Here is a 13,411-nt window from a genome sequence, read left to right on the forward strand (position 1 = left end):
CCTATATGGCCCGGGTATGTGACAAATAAGAATATCCGATTAAGACCTGGGTCTGGACCCGAATGTTTGATTAATACATGGATACGGGTATAGTTTGTGAAAATTTATACCAGATCTAGGCCCAACCCGAGTTCCAATTATGACCAGCAAATTTTCAATGTAAAAATGATAAAAAAATATTATTTTACCGATTATGGTTTGGGTCTAGTTCATGTAGTTCTTATTGGGTCTGGGTATGGTTTCTGTTATAGTAGACCTGATTAGACCCGGGTCTGAACCCAATACATACTTGAAAATCTGATCCAAATCTGGTTTCACCTGGATCTGAACCAAACCTGACCCGTTGACACCCCTAGTCTCCATGTGGACTGGAGAATACACCCAGCTTTAACCTTGTGGGTTTAGAACTCATGACATTCACTTGGTGAAGTAAACGGTAGCCCCTATTATTAGATCCGAGCTATTTTATCCATTGCCGAAAGCCAAGTCAGAAAAGTAGGTGAGATCCTAAAAATGTCCATCCAGGCATGGTGGAATTCCCATTTCCTTCTTATTGAATAAAGGATGTCTGATGGGTCCTTTAACTTTACCTCGACACCCACGGCTCAAAGATTGCCTAGAGAAATATCTCATACTTTGGATTGGATATTTATGAAGACAAATGACCCAATACATCTGATTAGAGCTGTCACTCAAACTAACTCGCCCAGATAGTAAATTATCATGTTGGGGTTCGCGTTTTGCCGGGTCATGAAAATGAAATTTCAAACCCGGATTTGTATAAATTCACATGTTTACTTTTACTAAAAATTCATATTAAACAATGGGAATGGTTCGGGTGCCTACCAGTGGCGGAGCCAGGGGTGGGAATGAATTAGAAACCGAGGCCAGGGGGGTGGGCATGGTGAGCCAAGCATTTCTTCAATTCCTTGTTTACCACGACATCCTAGACTTGATTCTCGTCCTCATTATAATTTGCCTACTTTACAATGACAATCTTCTCATTTGCATAAACCAACATTGAGAAAGGTCAATATCTTAAGAAAGACTTTGTGTGTGTGCTAGCACGTGCACACACGTGTTTTAAATTGTCAGTCACTGTTCACCAATATTGCTATCAGCAACATTCTTAGTTGAAAAATAGTCAGTCTTTTCCAAAGATCCAGTAAAAATTTTGACCAAGAAAATTTAAAGAGAAAGACCTTTTGTCTAGCTGAAGTACAATGCATCAACAGCACAAAACATTTTTTAAAAATAAGTAAAAACCACACACAAAATAGATACATGATACAAACTACTAAATATGCAATTTGGGTACAAACTGGGTATTTCCTATACTACTTTCACAAATCTGACCGCACATATGTGTTCCATATAGCACATTTGCTAGGAACCAACACATTCCAGACCAAAAAGTATAACTTTTTGAGGCTTGAATATTAATGAAAGTTCTAGGCCATTTATTTTCAAACGCTAAAAACCTTGCTCGCATGTTGTAATTATACGATCCAAAAGCCGATTTCTAAAAAAATCAAGCATGGGTGCCCCCCCCCCCAATTAGAAACCTTGGCATGGGTGCCCGCCCCCCTTGCCTCTGCGAGCCCTTCCCGACAGGGGGCTTTGCCCCCTCTGTCCCTCGACTGTCAGCAGGGGCTCTGCTTCCCCTGCCTCCTCTGATTGGCGGCCCTGTCCCTCCAATAAATGGATCATCCTTCAAGACCATAGCATTGTCCCCGAGACCCGAAGTCTGCCCACCCAACGAAAAACTTCTAGCTCCGCCACTTGTACCTACCTACAAAAAATTATAACCCAAACCTGGCTTGCATATTGCTCCTACAGGGTTCAGGTCGGCACCTTTTATGCACATACCCAAAAATTTGGGTTTGGGTCAGATCAGGTACCGGATACAAAACTGATCCATTGACACCCTTCCATTCTGATGTAAATCGGTTGCCCGATTTATGAGAAAATCTTGGTAACAACGAGATTATCTATAAAAAAAAACAAGAAATTGCAAAAAATGCAGGAAATAAAAGAAACTAAAATTTAAGGAAAGAAAATAAACTGATTTCATATCCAACTCCCCATAAACATCTACATTTCTCGTCTTTTTATATATGAGGATTCCTAATCACAATAAAAACAAATTACTTAATTGACAACTCGAATGGATCCAGAGAAGCTGACAATGGTAGGATCTGTTTTGTTGATGATCCAAATAAGGAGAACACCTGTACCCTGCTGTTGCTCCTTGGTGAATGGTATAGAAAAACTCCAAATGGATCCATTTCTAAGATATAAACCAAGGTAGATTGACCCAACTGTAGGTACCCCTGGATCCAATTAAAATTAAATGGATCCAAGTTCACCCAATACACGCAGGATGCAATGGAAAGAGGGATGGTGGTGATCGCCCTCCATCAGGCCTTGGGCCCTACAACTGACAAGCCTGTCTCCAAGATGGAGGGTGATCAGGTGCTTAATGCATAAATATTTGTGCAATCATAATATTGCACCTGATCTTTTCACCAGTCACCAACCTCTCAGCCACCACTATGCTGCACCATGACCGTACTGTTGTGCACGGCCTCCAGAAAAAGCCCGCAACAGTACTGACCATGCCCTCCCCTAGCCGTCCGACGCTCTAAACCGGGATCACACTGGGTATAGAGCCTTCATTCTTTTTTTTTCTGTGATGTCATCTGGAGCTGATGACAGAGTTCATGATCCCATGAAGAATCGTGGCTCGTACTTATATCTTTTGGATTTTCTTGTTTGTTTTTTAATTTATGGTTCTTTGATACCTCCATGAATTTATTAAGGCTCTGTGGTGATTAATTGATTGGTTTTGCTTAATATGTTCCTTTTTGTGTTTCTGTGCTTTTTTTTTTTAAATAGGAGCCTGGGCTTGATATTGGTGTATTAAAAAAAATCAGGTTTTTTAGTTTTTTTTTTTCCTTTTCTCCGGAAGATTGTTTCTTTGGTATAGTTTGTTTTAGTTCCAGAAAACAATTGGTTGTTTGGTATTCGCTTGCTATTGGTAAGTTTAAGTGAAGTACTTTATGTTGGAAGAAAAGAAAAGCCATTTTGGTTTCTTTTCTCTAATTTGGTTACAATTTTATTATGAATTTTGATGGTGGTGAAACTTGGAACTTAAAGAGAGGGTGGTGTATGTTCTCCCCGATGATTCACTGAATCCCACGTCTATGTTCGGGGTCTGAATGAGCACCACGTATACAAGCACATGGGGCTCATATTCCTGTGTATGTTGACATCACTTAGCATTGGAGTCTGGTGTGGTTGCAAAGACTTCAATACCCTTGCTATTCTTCTCATAAAGCGATGATTTAAAAAAATGACAAAAATACCTTTCATTCAAAAAAGAAAAAACAAACAGTTCAAAAAAAGGACAAACATGTCCTCCATCCAGAAAGTCGAGGATGATGTTGACTCTTCAAAGTCTTCTTCTTCTTTCTCCGTATCTCCGTAAAACACTGTAAAACCCTCTCTCTCTCTAGAGAAGAAATCAAGGGAGGCAAAGAGTTCTCCTTGGAGAAGGCCATGAACATCAATCCTCTCACTCTCTCTCCCTTCTCTCTCTACTTCTGTGTACATCTAACAGACGATCCTACATTGCTTCATCAAACACCGACTGACCTGCACACTGACTGTAGCATCGTTCAACTTGATGAGTTATGAAGCCTGATTCATAGTTTTTGCCCTTACAAAAGGGGGTTTGGGGGCTCCTCCCTAGCGTGGGTAACATCATTCAACTTGATGAGTTGTGGAGTCTGATTTAGAGTTTTTTCCCTTATAGGAGGAGGTCCGGGAGCTCCCCCCCCCCGACGCGGATCCCGCTGCGCGGTCAGCGGGCGGGGGGCAGCGCCCTCCGGATCAAATTTTTTTGGGGCCTTCCAACAACGATTTGTAGTATTATCGGGCTTTCCTATAGCGATTTGTAGTATTTTGGGGTCTCCAACGAGTCCCACAATGATTTATAGTGTTATCCGGCTTTTCAACAACGATTTGTAGTGTCTTCCGCAAATCACTATAGCGATTTATAGTGTTTTTGGGTCTCCAACGAGCCTAACAACGATTTATAGTATTCTTGGATCTCACTATAGTGATTTGTAGTATCTTCCGCAAATCACTATAGCGATTTGTAGTGTTATTCAGTAAGCAAATCGCTGTAAATCGCTATCCGAATTAGGACCAACTTGTCAGGGTTATATCTTCCTAACCGGATGTCATATTCCAAATCCGTAAAAAGTGGTGTCTTCGTTATTGAGTCTAGTTTATTACTGTAAATTTTCAGAGATTTATATTGTCATTTTATTTCTCATTTTAACTAAAAAGCAGACCCCTATTATTTTGTGTTATTTGAGTTGCACAACACCATTCTCGCTTGACATTCACATCTTGATTCTGGCATGCTCCTTGTTGAATTTTTCATTGATTTCTTCCAATCTTGCTTGGAACAAACATATATCTTTCTCACCACGACACCCTGTGCATTTTTTGACCACGACACCCGGGACCCGTGCCGGGGGGAGCCCTCCTGTAAGAGAAAAAACTCTGAATCAGGCTCCACAACGAATCAAGTTGAACGATGCTATCCACGCTGGGAGGAGCCCCCAAACCCTCTTCCTATAAGGGCAAAAACTCTAAATCAAGCTCCACAACTCATCAAGTTGAATGATGCTACCCACGCTGGGAGGAGCCCTCAGACTCTCCTTTTGTAAGGGTAAAAACTCTGAATCAGACTCCACAACTCTTCAAGTTGAATGATGCTACCCACGCAGGGAGAAACCCTTAAACCGCCCTTTCTGTAAGGGTAAAAACTCTGAATCAGACTCCACAACTCTTCAAGTTGAATGATGCTACCCACACTGGGAGGAGCCCACAGACCCCTCTCCTGTAAGGGTAAAAACTCTGAATCAGGATCTACAACTCATTTAGTTGAACGATGCTACCCACGTTGGGAGGAGCCCCCAGACCCTCTTCCTGTAAGGGTAAAAACTCTGAATCAGGCTCCACAACAGTGAATGTGCAGGTCAGTCGGTGCTTGATGGAGTAATGTATGATCTTCTGCTGGATGTGCACAGAAGCAGAAAGAGAAGGGAGATAGAGAGTGAGAGGGTTGATGTTCATGGCCTCCTCCAGGGAAGATTTCTTTCTCGGATAATCCTGCAGTGCAGAGACTGAGTATTAAATAATCATCTTTGGGGCACTTAAGTCTTTACAACCACTCTTTTTCTAGAATCGTCATTTTTTTTGCACCAATGGAGGAGAGGGTACTTAAGTCTTTGCAATCGCATCAAACTCCAACGCTGACAAACATGGGGATACGAGACACACATGCTTACATACGTGGTGCTCTTTGGGACCCCCCAAACATGAGATGTAGCTAACTGCCCTGTTGGGGGGGGGGGGGGGGACATATAACCTGCTTCTGTGTTACTTGGGTCATGTTCTAATTTCTGTACCTTAGGTGCAATTAATGTTTGAAGATGTAATGATGGATGGAGGTTATGAAGATCAAGAGTTTGCACAAGTTGATTGAATCAGTGTTAAGTCTTTTATGGATTTGAATCCATCTCAAACTTTGCATTCTTTTGCTCTATCTGAATTGTATACTTTTTGTTTTCAATGCATTTTTGTTCTGGACTAATATATCTGATAGATGGTTTTGAGGTTCCATTTTGAGGCAAATGTGAGGCTGTGACCTTGGTGTAGGCCTCGAAGCTACCACAGTTTTTACCGACTTGATTTTTGTTGGTATTGCTACCAATAGGTCAAATTTCCCTATGCACATAGGTTCAACATTAAACATAATTGTTGCACTTGAGTTGGGCACACAGCTTTGTTCATTTGCTGGCCACTTTTTTTCTTCAGGAAAATCTCTTACACGCAGCATAGGGAATCGTATGTTTGGCAATGCAGCAGCAGCTGAAGAACCTATAATTCCCCCTGTTCAAGTAAATTTGACAGAGCTTCTAATTGATGGGCAGTTTGTTGATGCTGTATCAGGTAGTACTTTTGTTAAATAAGATTAAGAGTTGATTGAACTTCATTATTCTTCTTTATTTGCAATCTAGCATATGGCTTCATGGAGACGATATGTTCTTATTGCGCTGGACTGTGAAGAAGAGTTGATGTATAAATGTTTCCATTGGTACCAGGGAAGACATTTCCAACACTTGACCCCAGGACAGGACAAGTAATTGCTCATGTTGCCGAAGGAGAAGCAGTGGATATCAAGAGGGCTGTGGCCGCAGCTCGAAGAGCATTTGATGAGGGACCATGGCCAAAAATGACGGATTACGTAATTACAATTTGCTTCAATATTAATTTTATGTTTGCAGATGATTAAAACATTACATAACAGTCTGATGCTTATTTAAGTGGGCACTGGCAATAAGATTTACTAGAAAGTTAGAAACTATGCCTTTTGAGACTTGTGAGCATTGCAGTCATTTTCTGAGATATCATGTTTCCTGCCCAGGAAAGGTCAAAAATACTTTATCAATTTGCTGATCTAATTGAAAAGCATAATGATGAGCTTGCAGCACTTGAAACTTGGGACAATGGGAAGCCCTTTGAGCAAACATCTCAAAAGGAAGTTCCAATGCTGGTCCGGTGTATCCAGTACTATGCTGGTATGTTGATTACGAAATTGCATGAAAGAAATTCACCAGCCAAGTTGTATAGTCTATAGTGTAGTATATAGCCTGAGGCATTGTGTGATTTGTTCAGGGTGGGTGGATAAGATCCATGGTCTCACTGTTCCAGCTGATGGAAGTCATGTGTAAGTGTTGCACGAACGACCCGTGAATTGGGCTATGGCAGCATGCAGTGAGGGAGATTATGCACTGCCTTATTGAGGAAGAGGGATCTGTAGATTTTAAGTACTTTTTTATCCGTTTTCTCTTGCATCAGAGTGAGCACTTTTTGCATAATTAATGTTCTTTTCTGCATGACTCATTATATGGCTTTCATATAGCCCCTCTTTTTTCTCCTTAGTGGCCTTGATTTTAATTGCCAACATGACTATTACTCAGACACTAGTGCAAATGCTCAACCATAGTTACCAGATCCAAAAGTGGGCACAAGAAGGGATGCATAAAATGGAAACGGAGAAGTGACTGTTAAATATACGTTTGAAACATAAAGCATCTGAAAGCATGTGGGAAGCAATAAAGGAAACACACAAGAACAGATATGTAAGCGAGCGTGAAATCAGATAGGAAGAAATATGTAAACAGGGAAGTCATGTGGAAGCATAGAACTGTATAAGCAATGTGGAAGTTAGTATAAGCCTTTTTATAACTAACAAAAACTTATAATAACATTTAAAAAACTAGCAAGGTGAAAGTGATAGAAAAGTGAATAGGAACCGATGTGATTGAAAAGCAAATAGGAAGTGAGGTGGAAGTGACTGGGAAGTGTGAACTTCCCACAATTGAGAAGCACGCTACTTTGTGCATCCCTTTCTGTTACAGATTTTCTGAAGGCCCTTATGTGATTTCACTATCTATCATTAGACATAAGTACAGCTTGTGAGAACTTTGAACTGCAAAGAGTCAAACTAGTGATGCAGATGAGATATTGGAATTCAAAAAATACTAGGACTTCGTTCCATATTTATTTGCTTGTGATACATATAAAATGATAAAGTTAGGAATTCAATATTACATCATCAAGTTGTGTGCAATTGTAGACATCAGATTAACTAGAAAACTGGATGTTTGTAAATTCTCATAGCTGTCTGTAAATGTTGTAAACCTATACAGAATATTCAAATGTACTAGATGCTCAATAAAGTAAAAACTGGTTTATAGTGTCAATTTCAGTATTGACACAGCTGACAGGCAAAAGTGTCCAGGTAACATCTCATCACGATCCTTAAACCCATTTTAGCTCTTGAATTTTTGGTGGAAAATTATCCGAAGAAATAGTGTTTTGTATCCCATATGTTGCACAGTAATCTAAGCTAGAATTTTCCACTAGTCTGTATTTGCAATCACCATCCTCAATGTTGTATATCCAATACTCTATTTATTTCATTTCATTTTCTTATGAAACTCATCTGGTAAACTTGTAAACATCAACATCTTAACTAGGTTTCTAATGTTTAATCAACAGGGAATGAAAAATTGGAATGCAGTTATCTTGTTAACAAAGGTCATCTGGCACGTTTTCCATAGCTCTCATTTAAAATTTCCTTTTCTTATGCATTAGATACGTCTATATTGACCAAGGTTGTAAGTATTGTATCGTTACCCGTATCGGTCAGGCCCAAAGTAACATCGTATAGTATCATAAACTTATCGTAAATTTTTATTAAAAATAAAAAAATCAAGAAAAAACAGAAAAAATTAGTAAAAAATCTAAAAAAAATCATATCACATGAAACAATGATGAATTGCACAAAATACAACCATAAAATCACATATGAAGCATTTAAGTCTCTATGAGTCGCATAAGACATCATCAAACATCAACTCATATAGAATCATAGATAATATTGCATGCATATCTCACAAGAACAATGCAAAATATTAAATATCTTGCAATTAAGAACATGCCGCAAGACTCATACTTTCATATTATATAAGAAGAAATATTATGACAATAGTTGCATTCAGTTTTCAATCGGTTTCCACTCATTACTTAAGTGCGTCATTGTCATGCCGGATCATATTATGCCATCTTTGTTGGAGGAGTGCAGAGTCTGATTTCTACCTTGATATAAATTTTAATTTTCGTAGATCCCTATTTTCTTGAGTGAAAAACTTATGAAAATGCGCTTTTTGTTTACCTTAACCCACTTCTTTGGGTGAAAAAACAGTGAAAATGCACTTCTAATGGCGTCTAGACAAATGAAAAAGTCGGTCAAGTCGGCCCTCAAAAGGTATTTAAAACTCAAAATGAAAAAAGTAACTTTCGGCCTTTTTAAAATGCGCTGAAGGTATATCATACAATATACCCTGTATCGCACGATACGGCACGATACAAGAGTGTATCGTACAATACACTCGATACGGGTATGATACGTGTATCATATTACAAAATCCAAAAGTAACAATACTTATCGTACGATACAGTACGATACTTACAACACTGATATTAACATTTTTTTTACTTAACATCATAAGCCCATAGAAAGCACTGTGGAACAGTTTTAAATTCTCTTTCAAGCAGAATCATGTAGTTGTGGCAAAAGGTTGTCTTTAGTTTCTGGATATTGCACCTAATACTGCAGATTACAAAGGGTCTAAGAGTTGAGGTTTCTCTGCTTGCATTGATATGTCTTTTTTTTATTACTTGCTTAACATCTGTTACAACATTAACTAGTCACAATGATAAATTAATTGCCTGAAGTTTATAAAATTTACATAGACAACTACTTTTCTTCATGCCATAGGTGTTTCTGAGCACAATCTGCTGCTTGATTAGTGCCTCACATGTTCATACTCCAATTTTATCCCCTCCCTTCACTTGTTTTTTACATTCTGCAGATAGCTTTCACTGGTTCAACTACTACAGGGCAGATTATGCTTGAGCTAGCGGCAAAAAGCAATCTCAAGAAAGTTACTTTGGAGCTTGGAGGGAAATCACCTTTCATTGTATGTGAAGACGCTGATATTGATAAGGTTGTAGAACTTGCACATCATGCTCTGTTTTTTAATCAAGTGAGCTAACATGGTTCAGACAGTGTATAGAAGCCTTTTGTGGAGACAGTTAATTCATAATGCTAGCATCTTTGCAGGGGCAATGTTGCTGTGCTGGATCTCGAACGTTTGTACATGAACAGGTTTACGATGAATTCTTAGAGAAGGCTAAAGCACGGGCTATGAAACGTGTGGTTGGCGATCCATTCAGAAAGGATGTCGAACAAGGACCTCAGGTATGGACATGTCTACTGACCTGGTCTACTTTCCAAACTTTCTGATTCTAGTTTTAATTCAAATTATCTCTCACTTATCCACTGGTTGGGCTATTAGACTTTTTGCTCTTTGTATCTTATCATATAGATTTTGTTAAATGCAGATTAAATTGGGCCAGTTTGAGAAGATATTGAGGTATATAAAATCTGGCATCGATCATGGAGCTACTCTAGAAACAGGGGGTGAAAGAGTAGGTGATAAAGGCTACTCCATTAAGCCGACAATCATTTTTTGACAACAAGGTACTTGCACTCTTCATCAATTCCCAAAGATCAACCATAAGAAAGTAGAAGTCATGAATTTTTTGTTAAATTATGTAATCTCACCTTGTAATCCAATATATATTTTACATATACATAGGATAAAGGTTGGGTGGATGAAATAGAAAAGTGCAACTGGAGTGCTGTGCGATCGTAGAATGCCATTGCGGTTGAAGGGAAAGTTTTATAGGACGACTATTAGACCCACTTTACTATATGGTACGGAATGTTGGGCTGCCAAGAGACATCATATTCAAAAAATGAGTGTAGCTGAGATGCAGATGCTTAGATGGATGTGTGGAAATACAATAAAAGATAAGATTCGGAACGAGGAGATACGTAAGAAGGTAGGTGTTGCACCCATTGAAAATAAGATGCGAGAGAATCGTTTACGGTGGTTTGGACATATTCGGCGAAGGCCTAATGATGCTCCAGTTAGAAGGTTGGAGAAATGGGAAAATATATTAGTTAAAAGAGGTCGGGGTAGGCCTAAGAAGACTTGGATGGAGATGATAGGAAAGGATATGAATGCTTTGAACCTCACCGAGGACATGGCATTGGATAGAAATGATTGGAGGAAAAGGATTCATGTGGAAGACCCAAAATGAATTTCTTTTTTGGTTCATATCGCTGACCCCAATTGTTTTGGGATGAAGGCGTAGTTGTTGTTGTTGTTGGTAGGTAATACATATACACATATATAATATATGTATATGTATCTACCTATTATATATGTAAATTGTAAAATATATATTTATTTCTTTTCAGCCGTAAGGGTATATCCATCTTTTTACACATTCTTTTTTGAGAATATGTATGTAATTTATTTCTTTTTGTTTTTTTCTTTTATTCTTTTTGGCTTTTAGCACATGGAGGGGCCCACCCAACATGATCGTTGGGCCCTCCAACGGTTATAATTCAACGGTTATAATTATAACCGTTGGAGGGGTCCCAACGATCATATTGGGAGCCCCTCCATGGCCTCTCATTGTGTATATATAGGGGTGTTCCCCCTTGTGTTATGCCACGTCTTTGGGTCAAAGCCCAATTATTGAATAAAGCTTTTATTCATTTTTAGTGCATTTGTGAGATTGTTTGATTTGTGCTTTTGTGCACAAGTGTTCTTTGTGTTCTTATTGTGCATATGTGCACTTGTCTTTCATCAAGAACATTGGGTCTTGATTATAGTATCTTGTTGAAGATACTTTCACATTTTTCTCAACAGGACAACATGCCAATTGCAATGGAAGAAATCTTTGGTCCAGTACAAACTATCTTGAAGTTCAAGTAGGCATTGAATCGCTCAGGTCTTAGTACATTTTGGTTTATTTACAACTGTCTTACTATCTGCTGATCTTTAACTAATGACAGGGACTTAGATGAAGTGATACATAGAGCAAATTAGACTCACTATGGTCTCGCAGCAGGTGTATTCACTAAGAGACTCGATACAGCGAATACACTTATGCGGGCACTGAGAGCAGGGTCAGTTTGGATCAATTGCTTTTTTGTATTTGAAGCTACAATTCCTTTTGGTGGACTCAAGATGAGTGGTCTTGGTAGGGAGAAGGGGGTTTACAGCTTGAGTAACTACTTGCAAGTGAAGGCTGTGGTGACACCCTTGAAGAATCCAGCATGGTTGTAGTGTGTCACTTTGATGCGTTTAACATTGATAGAAGTTAATCCTTGTGAAACTTTTAATGATGGAGAAAGAACACTACCAAATCATCTTGCAAAACATGTGGTGTTGCGCATCTGACATAATATCTATTCAGAAGTGTTGCACTGTGGGAAAGTCAGCCAGTGGGTGTTCATTTTGGCTAGGGCACTCACCAGGAGTTCACTGTGTAGGAGGAGAGGACCATTGAAGATACCCTTGTTCCTAGGCAGGTTCCTTATCAAAGCTCACAAGGGCTCCACTCATCTGGTAGGGGCCACTTGTGAATGTCACTAAGTTGACGAGACATCACAAGTTCAAAACCCACGGGTGTGGCATCCCTTGCGAAAGGTCGAAGCTGGGTGTACTCCGGTGTGTGTGTGTGTGTGGGTGGGTGGGGGGGGTGGGGGGGGGGGGGGGTGGGGGGGGAAGAGTATCTCAAGGGTTTTACCAACAGAGGCCAGCTAATGTGCGGTCAGTGATGGGGGGCTTTCCCTTGGATTATCCAAAAAAGGAAAAAGTTCCTTATCAAAAAATAAACACACACACATTAATTTGCTATAAGCTCAAAAACAGTATGCCAAATTGGCAATATAGTTGGTCAAAATGGCCAGTCCATTTAGACTGGCCAGGCTGGGGCTCAAAACTTTGACACAAGTCCGGTCCACATTCTACCTGCGTTATTTCTAGGGGCTGGGCACAGCCATGGCCAAGCTGGCCAAGTTCAAATCCATTATGGATCAGGCCATCCAGCCCACTAACTTGCAGGGCTGGATGCTCAAAAAACTGGCCCAGGCTCAGCACCTTTGAGGTAGCTCAGTCCATATCCTGCTCAAGGTTCTTCTCTAACGATCTATGGTGGAATTAGGGGTGGACATCAAGTAGCTGTAAGGCCGGTAAGCGAGCCAAACAAACCTAACAAGGCCTGTTCGGGTTTGTTTCATTTACCAATGGACCGAGCTCATGACATGGCTTATACTTGTATTTTGCTGAGCTGAGCTCGAGCTTGGCTTGTCCTTGAACAAGAGGCATTGAATACGAGTCGGCTCATGTAAACCTTAAAGCACATTGACGCCACGTATACAACTAGCTATGGTATAATCAGTAAAGTCTGATACAGCTTGCAGTTGAGGTAGAGGTAATTTTTCATTTTCAATCTTAATTTATTAAACTTTTCTTTGTTATTTTTTTTCCACAAAGCACACATGCAAATCATAATTTTTCAATACAATTGATAATTACCTGTGATAGTGAGGATAAATTCCACATATTTGCCTCAGGTTGAACAACAGTATATATATCTCAAGTTCAACATCATGGGGAAGCCTCAAAATGCCTCTAAAACTATCACATCTCAAGCTGAAGAATATCGAGCAAAATGCAGTGATGAAAAGCACTCCCATCTATTGAATATCGTGAACAAAATGGGGGAGTAAAGAGCAATGCAAAAGAGGAAGGTAAAAGACCAAGAAAAAGAAGAAAGCCCAAAAAAGATTCATGATGACAAGGATCTCATTTATACCATCCAAACCAACTACAGATCA

The 13,411-nt window shown here is 39.6% G+C and overlaps 1 pseudogene; it reads left to right on the top strand.

Moving 5' to 3' along the window:
• The first annotated feature begins 5,470 nt into the window (after positions 1 to 5,470).
• LOC149835360 (benzaldehyde dehydrogenase, mitochondrial-like) lies at positions 5,471 to 11,950 on the top strand (annotated as a pseudogene).
• Positions 11,951 to 13,411: the final 1,461 nt, after the last annotated feature.

This window comes from Nuphar pumila, chromosome 6 (assembly GCF_984573655.1).
Source record: "Nuphar pumila chromosome 6, dmNupPumi1.hap1.1, whole genome shotgun sequence".
Classification (NCBI taxonomy): domain Eukaryota; kingdom Viridiplantae; phylum Streptophyta; class Magnoliopsida; order Nymphaeales; family Nymphaeaceae; genus Nuphar; species Nuphar pumila.